Source organism: Prosopis cineraria, unplaced genomic scaffold, assembly GCF_029017545.1.
Source record: "Prosopis cineraria cultivar Desert tree isolate PC_DT_omini unplaced genomic scaffold, ASM2901754v1 PC12, whole genome shotgun sequence".
NCBI lineage: Eukaryota > Viridiplantae > Streptophyta > Magnoliopsida > Fabales > Fabaceae > Prosopis > Prosopis cineraria.
Window position 1 is genome coordinate 5628145 of NW_026555343.1, and position 17490 is coordinate 5645634.

At 32.6% G+C, this 17490-nt stretch overlaps 2 pseudogenes; both read left to right on the forward strand.

Annotated features, from left to right (window-relative positions):
• The first annotated feature begins 1724 nt into the window (after nt 1-1724).
• Nucleotides 1725-7130, forward strand: LOC129289673 (TMV resistance protein N-like; annotated as a pseudogene).
• LOC129289672 (disease resistance protein RUN1-like) lies at nt 4695-16048 on the forward strand (annotated as a pseudogene).
• The last annotated feature ends 1442 nt before the right edge of the window (nt 16049-17490 follow it).

A 17490-nucleotide genomic window follows, 5' to 3' on the forward strand; every position in this document is an offset into this window, starting at 1 on the left:
AAAAATAATGTGTTAATTTTTAACTTAAAATTGATGAAAAATAAAAAAAATAAAAAGATATATAAACGTCAATAATAAAATTTAACTTATATTCACCTATGTTATCAGCTTTAGGGACAATTGCCTCCTCCATGAGTAACGCAGGTAGGGGTGAGCAAAATCGAATCGAATTTTATCTATTTGATTTTATCGGTTCGATTTGGTTTTTTTATTTTAAATATTTCGGTTGATCAGTTCGATTCGGTTAGTAAAATTTAAAATTGAATAGATCGAACCGACCAATTACATATAATTTATTAATTTATAAATTATATTTAATTTATAAATTATTTTATTTTATTTTTATTTTTCATCACTCACGTGTCTGTTTTGTTACAATTATATATTTAGCATGGCTGTGATTGGATTATGGTGTTGTGACTGGATTATGGGGTCATTATTTGATCATTGGTGTTTATTTATGGTTGTTTATTTAATTATCCATGCCTTTATAATATTTGGGCTTTATATCATATGGGTGTAATTAAAATGGGCTCATATTGAAAAAAACGAATAGAAAAAAAAGGCCCAATTTTATAGTGTTGTTTGTTTTAATATTTAAAAAAATAGGCCCAATTTTAATAGCCCAATATGAAACTAAAAAATGAATTAACCGACTAAACCGAATTATCAAATTTCGGTTCGATCCTTGTTCGGTTCGATTTTTGTTTTTCATTCGTTTTTATTCGATCGATCGGTTCTACATATTTTGAGATCGAATCGAACCGAACCGATCGATGCTCACCCTTAAACACAGGTACGTCCCTGGAGACTGGAGAGAAAGGAGAACGCTGCGTGCCTCACGGGAAATGAAATGAGGAGGTGGAGGGAGGTCATATTTATAGGTCAAAATCAGGGTAGTCCGGCTCTTATGGGTCGAGTTTTTATGGGCCTGAGTCCTTAGAGTTCAGCTACTTAAAATTCAATCTAATTCTATAGCCTATAAAACTTAGGGTTTAACAAAAAAAAAAACTTAGGGTTAGATTTTTAAGTTTTCTTTTTTAAAAAAATTTAACATTTTAATTTAAATAAAATATTTTAAAATTCAACATAAAATAAATTAAAGTCTCACATAAAATTTAATAAAAATTTTAAATTTTATATTTAAGATGAAGATTAAAATATTCATCATTGTAAATCTAAATCTTCCTTATTATCATTTAAAAATAAAATATTAGATGCTTGAAATGTAGGTTTATTTATTGAAGATGGAGTTGTAAATTTTATATTAATTATCTCTACAATTTCTTTTTTCATTATTTATAATAGATATTAATCAAACTGTATCACTATTAATCAAATATATATGTATGTGTATATATATATTTGTTGAAGGACCACCCAAACTCGAATCTTTTTTCAATGAATTTATTAAGATCAAACCTTTAAATTTAATTATTTTAAAAAAATTAATTTTTAAAATGTGAACTTTCATTTAAATATCACCTTTAAGCTTGAATTTTATTCCACTTTAGTCATATTTATAAGATGAACGTGGGTCCTTCTTTCTTTTTACCGAAAGCAATTTTGTCTTGTATGGATAAGTCTAGGCCTAATTTGACCGTAATTAGATACCTATATGTAATTAGCCTTGAATAAATTCAAATAAAAATTTATTATTATTTTTCTTTTCGTATGTAAAGCGGATAGCTATCCAAGCAAACATCCCGATCCTCTTCCTCTGGCAAAGGAAAGCTCGTTTAAAGTGTTTTATTTCCTCGTATCTCATCTCATCTCATCTCTTCTCAACTTCCATGGCTTCTTCGTCTTCTACTTCTTCCTACAAACGGCAAGCATGGGCTTACGACGTCTTCTTGAGTTTCAGAGGCACAGACACTCGTATGGGTTTCACTTCGCATCTTTTCGATGCTCTAAGTCGGTTCGGACTCGTTACTTTCAGGGACGATACGGGGCTTGAAAAGGGACAAGAGATCTCTCGATCATTACTGCAAGCAATCGAAGGATCACAAATTGCGCTCGTGATTTTGTCTCAGATCACGCATCTTCTAGATGGTGTCTGGATGAGCTGGTGAAAATAATGGAATGTCAAACAAGTCAAGGCCAGTGGGTTATACCCATATTCTGTGGCGTGGATCCGTCTGACGTTCGTCATCAGAGAGGCTCATATGGTGAGGCGATGGAACAACACGAGCATAAGTTGGGAAGGGCGAGCGATCGAGTGTCGCAGTGGCGGAAGGCACTCAGAGCGGTTGCGAATTTGTCCGGCTACGATGCAAGGAATAAGTAATATATTACTAAACCTCCTCTAGTTTTTCTTTAAATTAGAATCGGTAATATATGAACGTTTTATTATTAATATTATCATTTAACCTTTTATTAAACAAGAAAGAATCGGTAATATAAAAAAATAAAATTTAATTTACTTTAATAATTTGTCACTAGAGAAGTGGTGTTGTTTTGGTTGATTGCCTTTTCTCGTCGTGCTTTATTTTCAACAAACACAATGAAGCAGTATTGAAAGAAATAAGTATGCTTAGAGAAATACTCCCTCCAATTACTTTGAACTGTTTCATTCATCTAAAAAAAAATTATATAATAAAAAAGTGAAATATATTTTTATTTTAATTATTATAAAATATTCTATATTTTAAATCAAAAATTATTTTTATTTCTCTTAATTAACAAATTGTACCCTAAGATTACCTGAACACCTGTACAATAAAAAAACAATAAAAAAGTGATTGAGTTAGGTTGGATACCTTAGAAGGATAGTTTATCCTCTCTAATTGAAAAACAAAAAAGAAAGAAAAATAATTTTTTAGAAAGGCGCACAAAAAGAGAGAAAAAAGACTGAGAATACTTTTATCTAAGGCTGTTCAGGGGCCTGATATGCCCTGTTCAGCAATTTTGGATGCCCCAAGGGAATGCTCGCTTGAACATATATATCTATTTTTTTTTTGGGTTAAAAGTAATTATTTTATAATATCATATTTCTTAGCATGTTTTAGGTTACATCTTGTTTTTATGATTATCATTGACATTTTATTATTATAATTTTTTAGTCATTTTAAATATTTTTAAATAATTTTTGAACATAGCAATATATAGAAATAATGAATAATTTGTAAATATATATAATTTTAAAAATTATTACCTTTCATTGCAATATTTAGCTTTATAGAAAATATATCTTAAATAAAAATAATTATATTTTGTTGATAAAAAAGCTTTTTTCTGAAAAAAAGATTCGGGTTGCCCGACCTGAACAATTGGGCACTGGGTTAACTCGAGCTATACTTGCGTTGGGGCCATGTACGCTTCTATTTCTATTCATCCAATAAAGGTTTCTATACAAGAAAAATAATATATCCCAATAAATACAAAATAAGGTAGGGGCAAATTGTATGTCCAAAACTTATTACAATCAACACCCCTCAAATTCAAGATAATAGAGAATGAAAACCATCTTGAGTTTGTTCACTAAGATATGAAATTAGCCTAGATCAAGTGACTTTATGAATAAACCAGCTGCTCAGCTATCTGGATGGGAACTAGTTAGAGAGTGCCGCTAACAACACTGTTGAGTAAAATGATAATCAATTCCAATATGATTAGTATGCTCATGAAACATATCAGTGTTAGCAATTTGTGTGGAACTCTCACTATCATAAACATAGTAGAGCTGTGGGAGACTCTTACTTATCAACAAACAGCAAGTAACCAACAAGGCCAAAGCAAATTCAAGATAAGAGAAAATGAAAACTATATTGAGTTTCTTATTTCACCATGAGATGAGAGAGTCACCGAAGAATATGCTAAACTAGCAGGCCATAATTAGTATGGTCACCTCCCCGATGGATGTAAGATCAGTCCCATAAAACAAGAGATGAACTTGTAGAGAAATGAAGGCCATGATGAGAAGTACCTTTGACAGATGGCTGCATAAAGGGTGGTTAGAGGAAGCTAACAAAAATTGACTGAAAATATCAACAACATAAAAAATATCTCGACAAATCATTGTGAGATATATGAGACTCCTAAGTGACTCACAAATTATATAGCGGTTTGGATTCGATACTTGATCCTATATTTATAGTTTACAATATTACAATCATGTTTCACGTTACACAGGGGGGTCAGTTTTATTGAAATTACTTTTTAATTTTTATTATAATTAATTTTTAAAAAATAAATTATAAAATTTAAAATGTCATTAAATCATAATTATGCATAATAGAATATCAAACTACCAAATCACATCATATATCTAATATATCAATTTTTTAAAAAATATATAGAATATCGTTATATATTGTTGATTTAAAAAAAAATATAAGAGATCTTCAAAATTTATGAAATTATAATTTAATATGCATACTTTAAAATTATATGTGTTTAACTTAGTTAATATACTCTTATTAGTATCAATTCTAAATTGAACAAAAAATAAATAATATGCTCATGCAAATGCTCAATTTTATAATAATTGATTATAAATAATTTAGTTAAAAAATAACACTTATAGTATGACCAAATAGTATCATTTGTTGTTAATGGAACATTAATTTTAATAATAACAGTATTTTAATAAAATACTCTTTTCAATTCTATATGTAAGTCATTTCTCATTATTCTCCCTGGAATTAAGAAAAGATAGTTAAATTATTAATGTTATCTATAAAAGAAAGAAATTTCTCAGTTTACCTTATCAAACACATCATTGTTAAAAATATTTCCTCTTACATATGTAACATCTTAACCTACTCATAAAAATTGTAAGAGAGTAAAACTGAAAAAAAAAAAGTAATTAATGGTCAATCTTTTTATATAAAGTGCTATACTTTATAAAAAGGACTATCAGTTTTTTTAGATGAATTATCTATAAAACTAGAAAGTAAGAAAAATATATGCTATATTTTTTCCATGAATATAACAATAAAGACACAAACAAACACACATAATATGTATGGTATGTGTTCATATTTCATATAGGAGGGATGTTTCTTGCAAGGCGTTAACAAATAACGTGGGTCCGGCTCTGATGTTACTTGCACTTTTATGCCAAGTGACTAACCTCCTTATTTCTCGGCTAATATCTGGAATATCATAGTCCATTGTTGCATCCCAATAGCTATTTATATCCACTATACCCCTCTGAATAGAATCATCAAGTTTGCATCCTCTGTCTGTTCATTGTATCAGCGTGTCGATCAACAACAGGGGAATGATTTTGTATTTTACACAAGTAAGCCAAACATTTCAAATCTTGTGCTAGGCCAGCAATAATCGACAGTTCTAGTTTTTAGCCCAGAAAATCACACCAAAGATGTGCCGTTGCCACTTTGAGCCCTTCTATTCGATTCCAGCAACGCCTGGTCTCTATCTATTCAAGATTTTACCACCGTCCAATCGGTGAGCTGGTTACCACAAACTCTCACACCCCCTAATGCAAACATGCTTAACTTCCATCGTTATAAATTTAGTGTCGGTTGTGTTACAGTTTGTAGTTAAATAATAACTGACTTGCCCTCAAATATTGAAGTCATTATTTTCGTCCCATCCTTAATACTTCAAAGTTTTCCTATGAATCTATAATGCATATATTTAGTAGCCAAATTAGTCCATTTCATATTCTTAATGGTCCGCTGAATCTTTTTTTTTTTTTTTTTGGTAGGGATGATCTACTGAAATGTATTAGCTGTTAAATAATCAGTGCTATTTGACACATTTTATGATTGTTAATGATGTATCTTTCTATCTCAAATTATAAGACACTTTTAAGAGATATTCGTTATTCCAAAATATAAAATATTTTGATAAAAATAAGGTTTAATTAATTATATTTTTCAATATTACCCTTTTCGTATATTATCTTTTGTTAATATTCTTTTATTAATGGAGTATTAAATGAAGAGTATTTTAAAAAGTTTATATTTTTCTTTTAAAAAGTAAAATTGTAGAGTGCATTTAATGTGCTTTATTGGTTGGTGTAATTTTATCTAAAAGTGTTTTATAAATTGAGATTGTGGAAGTATTTATGTAGATGCTCATTTTCTTTATGGGTGCTCAATATTGACAAGAATGAAGCTCGCTTAATTGAAAATATAGTCAATGATGTTTTTTTAAGAGCAACTGCTGAATATTTGGTTGTTGCCGACCATCCAGTGGGAATAGAATCACGGCTTCATGAATTGACAAGTGAATGGTTAAAAAAGAGATCACAAAAAGTTCTTATCATAGGCCTCTGGGGAATGGGAGGCATTGGCAAAACAACTGTCGCCAGAGCAATCTACAATAAAATTGGTCGTCGCTGTAGAAGAAGTATCTTAAAAAATATTAGAGAAATTTCAAAGCAAGATAATGGCCAAGTTATTTTGCAAAAACAACTTATTTATGATATCACTGGGATGAAAGTTTTCAAGATACCTGACATTGATAAGGGAAAAAAATATTCAAGACAGATTTCCCCACATAGAAGCATTTGTTGTATTGGATGATGTGGAATAGTGTCAGTCAACTAAACGCATTATGTGTGAGTCGTGAATGGTTTTATCCAGGGAGTGTAATAATCATTACAACAAGAGATTGGCATCTACTAATGTCCTTAAAGCTGACTATAAATATGAAATGAGAAAAATGGATGACAGTGAGGCTCTTGAGCTTTTTAGTTGGTATGCATTTAAGCAAGAAGCTCCCTCTGAGGACTTCATAGAACTCTCTAGAAGTGTGGTTGCTTACTGTGGAGGACTTCCACTTGCTCTTGAAGTTATTGGTTCTTGTTTGTGTGAGAGAACAATTCAACTGTGGAAGGCTGCATTGTCCAAACTAAAAAGGATTCCTCATAAAGATATTCAAGCAAAGTTAAAAATAAGCTTTGATGGTTTAGATGATTATACACAGAAGGAAATCTTCCTTGACATATGCTGTTTCTTTATCAATAGAGACAGAAACTATGTAACACAGATATTGGATGGTTGTGGATTTTATGCAGAAAATGGACTACAAATCCTCATAGAGCGGAGCCTCATAAAAGTCAGTAGGAATAACAAGCTTGAAATCCATGATCTATTACGGGACATGGGAAGAGAAATCATCTGTGAAAGGCTGCCTAAGAATCCTAAAAAACGTAGCAGATTATGGATTCATGAAGATGTACTTGAAGTGTTAAGGGAATATAGTGTAAGAATTTTCTTCATATACTATTTTCTTTTGCAAGATTTTGATGTCAAGGGATGCATTATTTTCTTGATATGTTATGCATTGGCTTTCTCTTAGAGCACGCGTGCACACGCACATCAAATTATGCTTCCTTTGCTTATAACATTTTTTTTCTCCACTATGCATTTACAGGGAACAAAAGCTGTTGAGGGTATATCACTGAAGTTGCCAAGAACCCATAGAGAGTGTTTGATTGATTCTGTGGCATTTAAGGAAATGAACAAGCTTAGATTGCTCCAACTAGATTATTTAAATCTTAAAGGAGATTATCAATATCTTCCCAAAAAGTTGAGGTGGCTTTGTTGGCATGGATTTCCATTAAAATACACTCCAAATAAAGTTCACCAAAAAAATTTAGTTGCTACTGACGTCAAATGCAGCAGGCTCGTAAGAGTTTGGAAAGAGCCCCAGGTATATTTATATTTGTTATTTACTATTTATTTTAGATAATCAAGATCATTGAAGATCTAATTTCTTCGGTATGGAATTTTTAATACTTTATTTGAAACTTCCATGTTTTTACAGTTACTGGAAAGGTTGAAGACACTCAATCTCAGCCATTCCTCTTATTTGACACAAACTCCTGATTTTACAAAACTGCCAAACCTTGAAAAGCTAAAACTAAAAGATTGTCCGAGCTTGATGTTAGTTCACGAGAGCATTGGAGATTTAGAAAATCTTCTTGTAGTGAATCTAAAAGATTGCAGGTGCCTTAGGCTTCTTCCTAGAAGCATCTACAAGTTGAAATCTTTAAAAACTCTTATTTTTCTGGTTGTTCATTGATTGACCATTTAGAAGAAGATTTTGAGCAAATGGAATCCTTGACTGTTTTAATGGCAGATAATACTGCCATAACACAAGCACCCAGGTCATTAGCAAGATTGCAGGCGCTTGTACATGGATATGTATCTTTGTGTGGGTATGAAGGAAGAGCACAAGATGTATTTCCTTCTCTCATACAGTCTTGGATGTCACCCACAAATATTTTCCAATCCTACAGTGAAGCATTTTTGCAGGGCCTATCATCTCTATTTTTCTCAGCTGTACAGATTGGTAGCTTCCATGGCCTATCTCCATTTCTGGGCAATCTTGCAAAGCTTCGAGGCATATGGGAAGAATGTTGACCACAGTTTCAATTCAGTGAAAAATGGCCAGACTTTTGGATGCCTTGTATGAGACAAATTTTATGGAATTGGAATCAACTTCACGTACACCACAGATCTCATATATGGAAACTTCTGCATCATCATCTGAGGGTCATAACCAAGTGTACATTGCAAGTTCAACAAATTCCTTGAACTCTCTTTTTGTTCAAATGGGATTGTCCACCAAAGTAGACTTATTGAAAGAGAAAATTCTGCAGGTTTGTCTCTTTTTTATTTTTAAACCATAAGTTTGAAAGCATGCTCAGCTTTGTGAAATGCCAAAATATCAATATGATTTCTTTCATTTTGTCACTGCATACTAGCTATTTACACAAATAAACTGTGTTAGAATCAAGTTAAAGGGGAAAGCTATATGTGGTTGAAGAGTAGTTTATTAATTTTCTATTGTTATAATCTTTTTTTCCTATTTTGATTGAATAAGATGTTCAGTTGTGTATTAGCTTATGATTATTAAACATCCACGTTTATGGGGATAATAAGAAATTACATGTTTATTTAACATTTCCTGTCAATAATATTAGGAAGCCTAGTAAAATTGGGCCTAGGGTTTACAAATGTGGCCCATTATAATGTATCAGCTCTTATTATTTTTATTCTTTATTTCATTGTACAGCTAAACCTCTTAGGGTTTGTAACATCATCTATATAAAGAAATGCTGATCTAGGGCACTGTGCGCCCTCTGAATCATCTTTATTTCTTTCTTAATATTTTATCTTGGTTTCAGAGCAGGCTAACTACCATGGTTGCCACCTCTGAAAACTCTGCTACTATTCCCCAAAATACCACTCCCATTAATGACTCTAGCTCAATTCTCTCAGCTACCATTCTCCCCAAGCTTGGCACCCCCCTCTACCCTTTCTTCTCCTTGTTCTATCAAGTTGAACAAAACTAATTACTCCTTTTGGCATACCCATGTGCTGCCTATCCTTCATGGATATATATATATATATATATAAGCTTGAGGGATTGATTTTTAGTACTAAATTGTGTCCCCCTTGTAAAATCTCCAAGTAGACGAGTAAGATTACCGTCACTAATCTACATTAAACTCCAAAACCAAGGTAATTAAGGTTCTAACCTCAAAAGGATTACAAAGTTTGTAAAATTGCAAGAGTGAGATCCCAAGTTTTCACAAGTTAAAACCCTTCACAATTCACATATTAATTGAAAATCAAAGTAAAAATCTTTACGGAAGCATAGGAATTCAAAATATATATATACAGCAGTTGCAACAAGTAGAGAAAACACCTTTTCAACTAAAATATCATGTGCAACACAGCATACTATAGATGCATCATGGCATACTACCTCTGTGTCATGCATCATGGCGCATTGCACGAAATTTGATAGCATTTTGCTATCATAAAATAACTCGAGGACGTACTTCTGATGCACCTATTTTCCATCTGTCATTCGATTGAGGTGATCTAGATATTTACAGAGATCTTTCTTCTAACTCTAGCTAATGACATAAATTTCACAAGCAATTTATTTGTCTATCAAAAATTGAACATCCTTTACAAAACTCACTCATTTTCCATAAAAATACACAACTAGGCTACCCAACCCATATACAAGTGTAAAGGCCTATACCATTCCTTAGACCACATTCAATGGAATGCACAAGACTCGTGTAACACACTACAGCCAAACAATCATACTTATTTCATAATTTCAACACTTAACCCCTTGATTTACAAAAACATAAGGGAGTTAATTTTGCATAAATCAACATAAGAATCATCAATCTCAACCAATTACACAATTCCCTACTTACACTACTATTTTAGCCCTATTTAGCTTTACAACCACATCACAAACAACCCAAGACACAACATACATTCAAATCATTTTAAACAATAGTGCAAGTAGTCAAAATGAATCATATGAGTTCTTAGTTGGCAAATAAAACTCAAAATACACATAAATAAATTATTGAGGCCTACCAGTAGGATTTATGATTTACACAGAATCCTAAGCCTTCGGTCGTTTTCCCCTATCCTGGTCCAATGAGATAGTCCCTGTAATATTGAAAAATGAGAGATGAGTATAACCACTCAATAACCAAGGTCAATCTAGCATATACAATTGCATATCAATTAATTAAATATGCAATGGCAATTTTATTTTTTTCACAATCAGTTTCTGCATATCTTCCAAAGGTTGCCTCGACCACAATATTAACAACTATGTGGTCGGGCACCAAACACATATTGTCACATACAATCAATAATACATACATAGAATCACAATAACAATAACCATGCACCCCTATTAAGACACGCCAGACCACAATAATAACAACAACTATATGGTCGAATATGAGATGCATGATATATGCTAACTTTACACCCTCTTGATACTTCCAACCTGAAACCTGTGACATTAAGCAACTATGTCCTTTACTCGAACTAATAGAGCCTTACACATGTGAGCAGTTTTCTGGCTAAGGCTACCTCACTCACTTATAATCCATGATTTCTCCCAATACTAACAACCATGGGGTGTTGTACCCCTAATCTAGCCTCCTCATGAATCAGTAGAGACTACTTAAATCGAGTCCCTTGAAGAACAAGTAGGATAGTCCTTAATCAACTATCGAATGGGCTACCTCCCGATTTCAACAGTCGGTGTTAAGGCTAGCTTTCGATTCCAACGATAAATTGCCACTACCATATAGATTGGTCACATCTACTCCTCTCCTCATAAGCGAACTCTAACCATCAATGATTATGCCATGCACACATGAACACATATTATGCACATATATAAACTTTCATCACATTGTATCTTACTCATAACAATTTGACTCCATCTTACTCCTCATATCTCAGTATGCACAACAACTCATGATATTCATTTTCAAATGTATGCATGCTCTACTTTGGCATCAAATATATATGTATAAATATACATTTCATTTATATCAACCCATACGCATACTTGTACAACACATAATCTATCACATTACCAAATTTGTATTAGACACAAGTTTACAAACATCAATGAGTTTTAAATCCTCTTTCCAATAAATAATTAATTAACTACACAAAAGTATATACCAAATTTCCCCCTAATTACCTCAAACCTTTGAGAGGTCAAAGGTTTATTCCTCAAAACACAAAACTTCCCAAGCTCTCCTCAAGCTTGAATGGTGCAACTTGATTAGTCTATGATTCAACCCAAGGGTAAACATTAATATCTTCATTTAAATACTTTCCAACACTCTATCACTCCTTTCCAACTCCACAAAAAATACAATCTTTCATTTCTCATAATATCCATTAGGTTTACTAGGATCCTTAAGATCATATTGTCATTAATAAACCATTAAACTATCATTAATGGCCATTAAACACTCCCAACAACCTTCGTTATAATCAATTTCAAACATTAATGGCATTTACTAACCAACAACTTATAAAACCATTAATACTAGATTTTAATAACCTAAACTACTCCTACTAGCTCTATTTTAGTTAATGGGTTCGAACCCATAACTTATATAGTCCTAAAATACTTTTTTCATTTAAACCTTAACTCAAATCCTCATGAAAATAGATTGAAAAGGGAGGAGAAGAGGTTAGGAGACTTACTTTTAGGGTTAGATAGCTTAAAAACATCTCTAATCTTCTTGAAATTGAAGGCCTAGCAGAGCTCTCCAAATGCTCCTTGTTTTCTCCTTCTTTCTGTTTGATTTTTAAGTTTGTTTATAAAGTATTTCTATAAAAATGCATAGTGCACTATAACGCTGTATCACTCATCGCGGCATGTAGTACAAAGAAGCTTTCTTTACTTTCTAGTGGCTCGTGCACTGCGGCATATGGCATAAAGCCATTTCTCCTTGTTTTTCTTCCTTTCAAGGTCCAGGTGGCTTGACTTCACTCGGATTCAATCCTAGGGGCTGAATCATAACCAAAACCACTTGTTATACCTCTTTGATCACACATCATACTAATTTATTCAATCTCTCTTTTACTTAATCTGATTATTTCATTTTTGGATGTTACACCCCTTAATTCATCACTATTGAACGTGAGACAAGTTGACCAATTTGAAGACTAGGTCTCAGCTGACCAATTTTGTTTGGATGGCTACTAAATATTATGTCTCAGGAGATCTCGTCATAGATGACTTAAGTGACCAATGCTGCAGGTCTTGGAACGTAGCAAAGGAGCTCGTAGTGCCTAGAATAAGGCCAGAATCTTGTTGCTCAAGTCAGAACTCCAACACACAAGGAAGTTAACATGCGTATGGAAGAGTATCTTGCTAAAATGAGGTCTCTAGCCAAAAATCTTGCCCTAGATGCTAGTTCTATCCCTTTATCTAATCTCATTCTTTAAGTGTTTACTGGGTTAGATGTTGAATACAACCCTGTGGTTTTCAACTTGCTTCTTTTAAAGAAGACTAAGCTGGATTGAGTTGTTTCAATCTCAGCTTCTCATCTTTAAAGCTCGATAGAGAGCTTGCTCAGTTGATTCAGTTGAATATTAACACTCAGTTTGTTAATATGGCAAAAGCTGAGTATTCTGGTGTTTTTAGGCTAAGGAAGCAAGAGAGGTAGCAAATCTCCATATGGAAGAGTTTGTGGAAACAGATATGGAAATGGTAGCTATGATTACTACCCTTTTTGTGAGAAACTTGGGAATTCTATGAAGAATTGCTCATCATTTTGATAGAACATTTAACCTTCCTACACATGGAAAGAAGCTGGTTGATGTGAAAACACAGATGAGGCATTTTATCCTACCCTTAAGATTATGGGAGATGATTCTTGGTACTTGGATAGTGGAGCTACCAGTTACATCACCAAAGATGCTATTACCTAGATGGTGATGTGAACAATAATGGTAAGGTCTCTTTGAGTATTGCTAATAGACAAAACTTAAGTTGTCAAACAAATTGGCAGTGCTATTTACATAATTTACCTAATTAGTGTGTGGTTTTAAATGATATGTTAATTGCTCCTAAAGCTAAGAAGAATCATTTGAGCATACTTAAAATTTTTGATGATAATAATGTTGTTACAATGGATTCTCATGATGCCTTTGTTGAGAAGCAAGAGACAAGAAAAGCCAATCCTTCACAGGATGAGAAGTTTATAGGGGTCTCTATAAGGTTAATGTTAAGAAAGTGAAGACAAAGGAGAGAGGAAGATCAGAGTTAGTTTTGCTACTGAAGGTAAAGAAGTCAATCATGACATAACTAATAATGCTTCCAGTAGTGGAAATAGTAGTAGGAAATTATTGCATTGTAGACTTGGACATCCAAGTGACAGTTTTAAGTAAAGTGATTAGTGAATGTAATTTGAAATTAATGCAAAAGATGATTTACTATTCTGTGAGTCTTGCATATGGAAAATCACACCCTCTCCCATTCAAGTTATCTTAATCCCATTCTTCTCATCCCTTAATGGTTTCAGATGCTATGTTTTGTTCCTAGATGATTATAGCAAGTTCTCATGGATTTTTCCTAAAAACAAAAGATGAAGCATTAAACTATGCTTTTTCAATTTAAGCAGAATGTTGAAAGACTTTTTGATAGAAAAATCAAAGTTGTACATAGTGATTAGGGTAGTGAGTATACGAGTTTTTAAAAGACTCTTATAGATGCAAGCATTCAATTCAGACATTCATGCCCCACACATCATAACAAAATGGCAAAGCCGAGAGAAAGCATAGACAAATTATGGAAACAGGACTTACTCCTTTTGCTCAAGCTCACATGCCTCTTCATTCTTGGTAGGCGGCATGTTACACACAGCAACTAAAGTAATTAATGTTCTACCTAGCACTGTCCTAGAGGGAGACAAATCATTTTTCAAGCTATTTAAAAAGAAGCTGAATTATGCAAAGTTTAAGGTATTTGGCTCAGCATGTTATCCATACTTGAGAGCTTACAAGCAACATAACTTACAATTTAGTAGTACTAAATGTTGTGTTTCTTGGTTATAGCACCACACATAAAAGGTACAAGTGCTTAAGTCTATAGGGTGAATTTATCTCTCAAGGCATGTAGAGTTCAATGAAAATGATTTTCCATTCTCATCAAAGTTTATTAATAGGAGAACTAAACTTATAATTGAAGTTCACTCTACAGTATTTTGCAACCCTTTATCTGTACTCAATCCACTCTTAACTCTTGGCGATCATCTCAATAGCTTAAATTGAAGTTGAAACTTAATCAAATGAATTAGTTTTATCATCTGCGTGTAGCTCCTTTTAGGACTCAGAGTCACTGCAAAATTGAAAAATATCAAATGAAAGTGATAATGCAACCAGTGAAAACATCATTCATCAACAACTATCTGAACCAGAGAATACTAAAGAAGTACCACAACAAGGAAAGAATCGTCATCAAATGGTGACAAGGAGCAGGGTAGGTATATTCAAACCAAAAACACCATTTGCTGGTTTAATTGTTGATCATAAAACTAAGTGTGATGAGCCAACTAGTGTACAGTCTACACTAAAGTCTAATTTTTAGAGAAAGGGTATGATTGATGAATACAATGCTTTTATTAGAAATACATATGGATCTCAGTTTCCTTTACTGGAAAAGAGAAAGTAGTTGATTGCAAGTGGATTTTAAATCCAAATTTAATCTAGATGGATCATTCTTAAAACCTAAAACAAGATTAGTGGCTAAAGGTTTTCAAAAAAGTCTAAGGATTGATTATGATGAGAACGTTCAATCCTGTATTAAAGTCTTCTACCTTAAGGTTTATTTTAAACCTTGCTGTTTGTTTTAAGTGGTTAATTAGGCAACTGGATATCAACAATACATTTTTAAATGGATTCTTACAAGAAAGAGTCTATTTAAAGCAACCAGGAAGGTTCAAGATAAAAGATTTCCTAATCATGTATGTCTTCTTCATAAGGCTATCTATGGCTCAAACAAACACGCTAAGGCTAAGTTGATAGGCTGAGAAATGCTCTTCTTAGCTAGAATTTCAAACACTCCAAGTGTGATATGTCTTTGTTTGTCTTCAAGACAAAGACAAATGTGATGTTTGTGCTTATATATGTGGATGATATCATTGTGATAGGGAATAATGAGCATGTACTTAACTATATTTATCAAGAAGCTCAATCCTTTATTTCCATTAAAGGACTTGGGTTAGCTGCATCATTTCTTAGGCATTGAAGCTATAGAGATTCTACAAGATTGTATCTCAAATAAGAAAAGTACATTATAGATATTCTAAAGAGATTCAGGATGACAAATTGTTCCCCTATTCCTACGGCTATGGTGATTAACAAGGTTTTGTCAATTAATGACAGAATCCTTCTTCAAGACCTATCTATATATAGGAAAGCAATTGGAGCACTTCAATACTTAGTCAATACCAGGCAGATATTCTATTTGCAGTAAATCAACTTAGTCAATATCTCAAAGACCCTACTAGTGAACATTGGAAAGAAACTAAAAGAGTCCTGCAATAACTTAAGGGTACCTCAAACCTAACTTACACATTAGCCCCAGTAAACATCTTGCCTTGTAAGGGTTCTCAGATGCTAAGCGAGCTATTTGTGTTGATGATCATCGATCTTTCAGAGGGTATTGTGTGTTCTTTAGAAATTCACTTAGTCACCTGGTCTAGCAAGAAATAGAGAGTGGTTGCCTGATCTAGCACCGAATCAGAGTATCAATTACTAGCTAATCTAGTAGTTAATGATTGCATGGTCCATCATCACCTTTTCAGCAATATTCGATAAATTAGATTCATTTCTTTGCGATTGAATTAGATCCTTGGTGTGATAATCTTGGTGCTTCAGCTCTTATACCAAATCTTGTCTATCATTCATGAACAAAACACATCGAACTCGATGTTCATTTTATTCGAGACCATGTTTATCTTGGAAGCTAAAAGTTCAATATATTCCTTCATCTAATTAGATTGCCAATGTATTTACTAAAGCATTGTCTCCTTTAAAGTTTTTAGCTTCAAAGACAAACTTGGACTAGTGAAACATCCAGTCCATTCGTTTAAGGGGCTGCCAAGAATATTAGGAAAGCCTAGTAGAATTAGGCTTAGGGTTTATAAACGTGGCCATTATAATGTCTCAACTCTTATCATTTTTATTCTTTATTTCATTGTACCGCTAGCCCTATTAGGGCTTATAACATCATCTATATAAAGAAATGCTTACCTAAGGCACTGTGTGCCCTCTGAATCATCTTACTCCTTTTCTTAGTATTTTATCTTTTCCCCACAAAGTCATCATGCTATACTAGACTCCTATTTAGATGAGTAGCTTCTTCAAATTAATACTACTTGTAATATACAATTGTGAAAATATTTATTTTAGTGGCTTTTGTAATATTATTTATTTAGTACATTACCTTGTTGAGATTTGAATTCATCTACCTATAGGTAATTTATATATTAGTTCTCAATTATTTTTCATTCTGCTACTTTTTTTACTCAAGATTTTAATTTTAGTAACTAGTATGATTTTAAATGTCTCATCGTAATTAACTTTCCTTTGAACACTTATATTTCATTTACTACTATCGTCACTGTACCTTGACTAGCATGGTTCGTGCATGACGAATATGTGTACCATTCATGTATTGAGCATGTAATGTTTTATTTGTTTTTCCATTCTGCCAATAATTTCTTTCCTTTGGGCCACATTTATTCTCCGTATAAGTATTTAAAAAGCACAAGTTCCAATTGTTTTGAACAATATTATTTCCCCTCTTCCTTTTTTGGGTATCTGTTTCATCATATGTCTAGCATATCCCCATTATTATCCATTCATGTGCCTCTGGCTTTTTAAGGTCTAGCATGTGTTTATAGGATAAATAGAGTTTAGGTAAGAAAGAAAGAAAGAGGAGAGCAAGAGGCAAATTTGAGGTAAACTATGCCTGTTTATTCATTCACTAGATGAAGGCATGTCTGCAGTATATATTAGTATAGAACCAACGAACATGAAATCCTAACGAATACATAATAGGAAAATACAATCTAAATTTAATAACAAATCACAATAAATGTAAATATGATCATTTTGTTTGAATAGGATGTTCAATTAAGTATTAGCTGATGATTATTAAAAATCCATGTTTATGGGAATAATGAGAAAATCGTATTTGCTA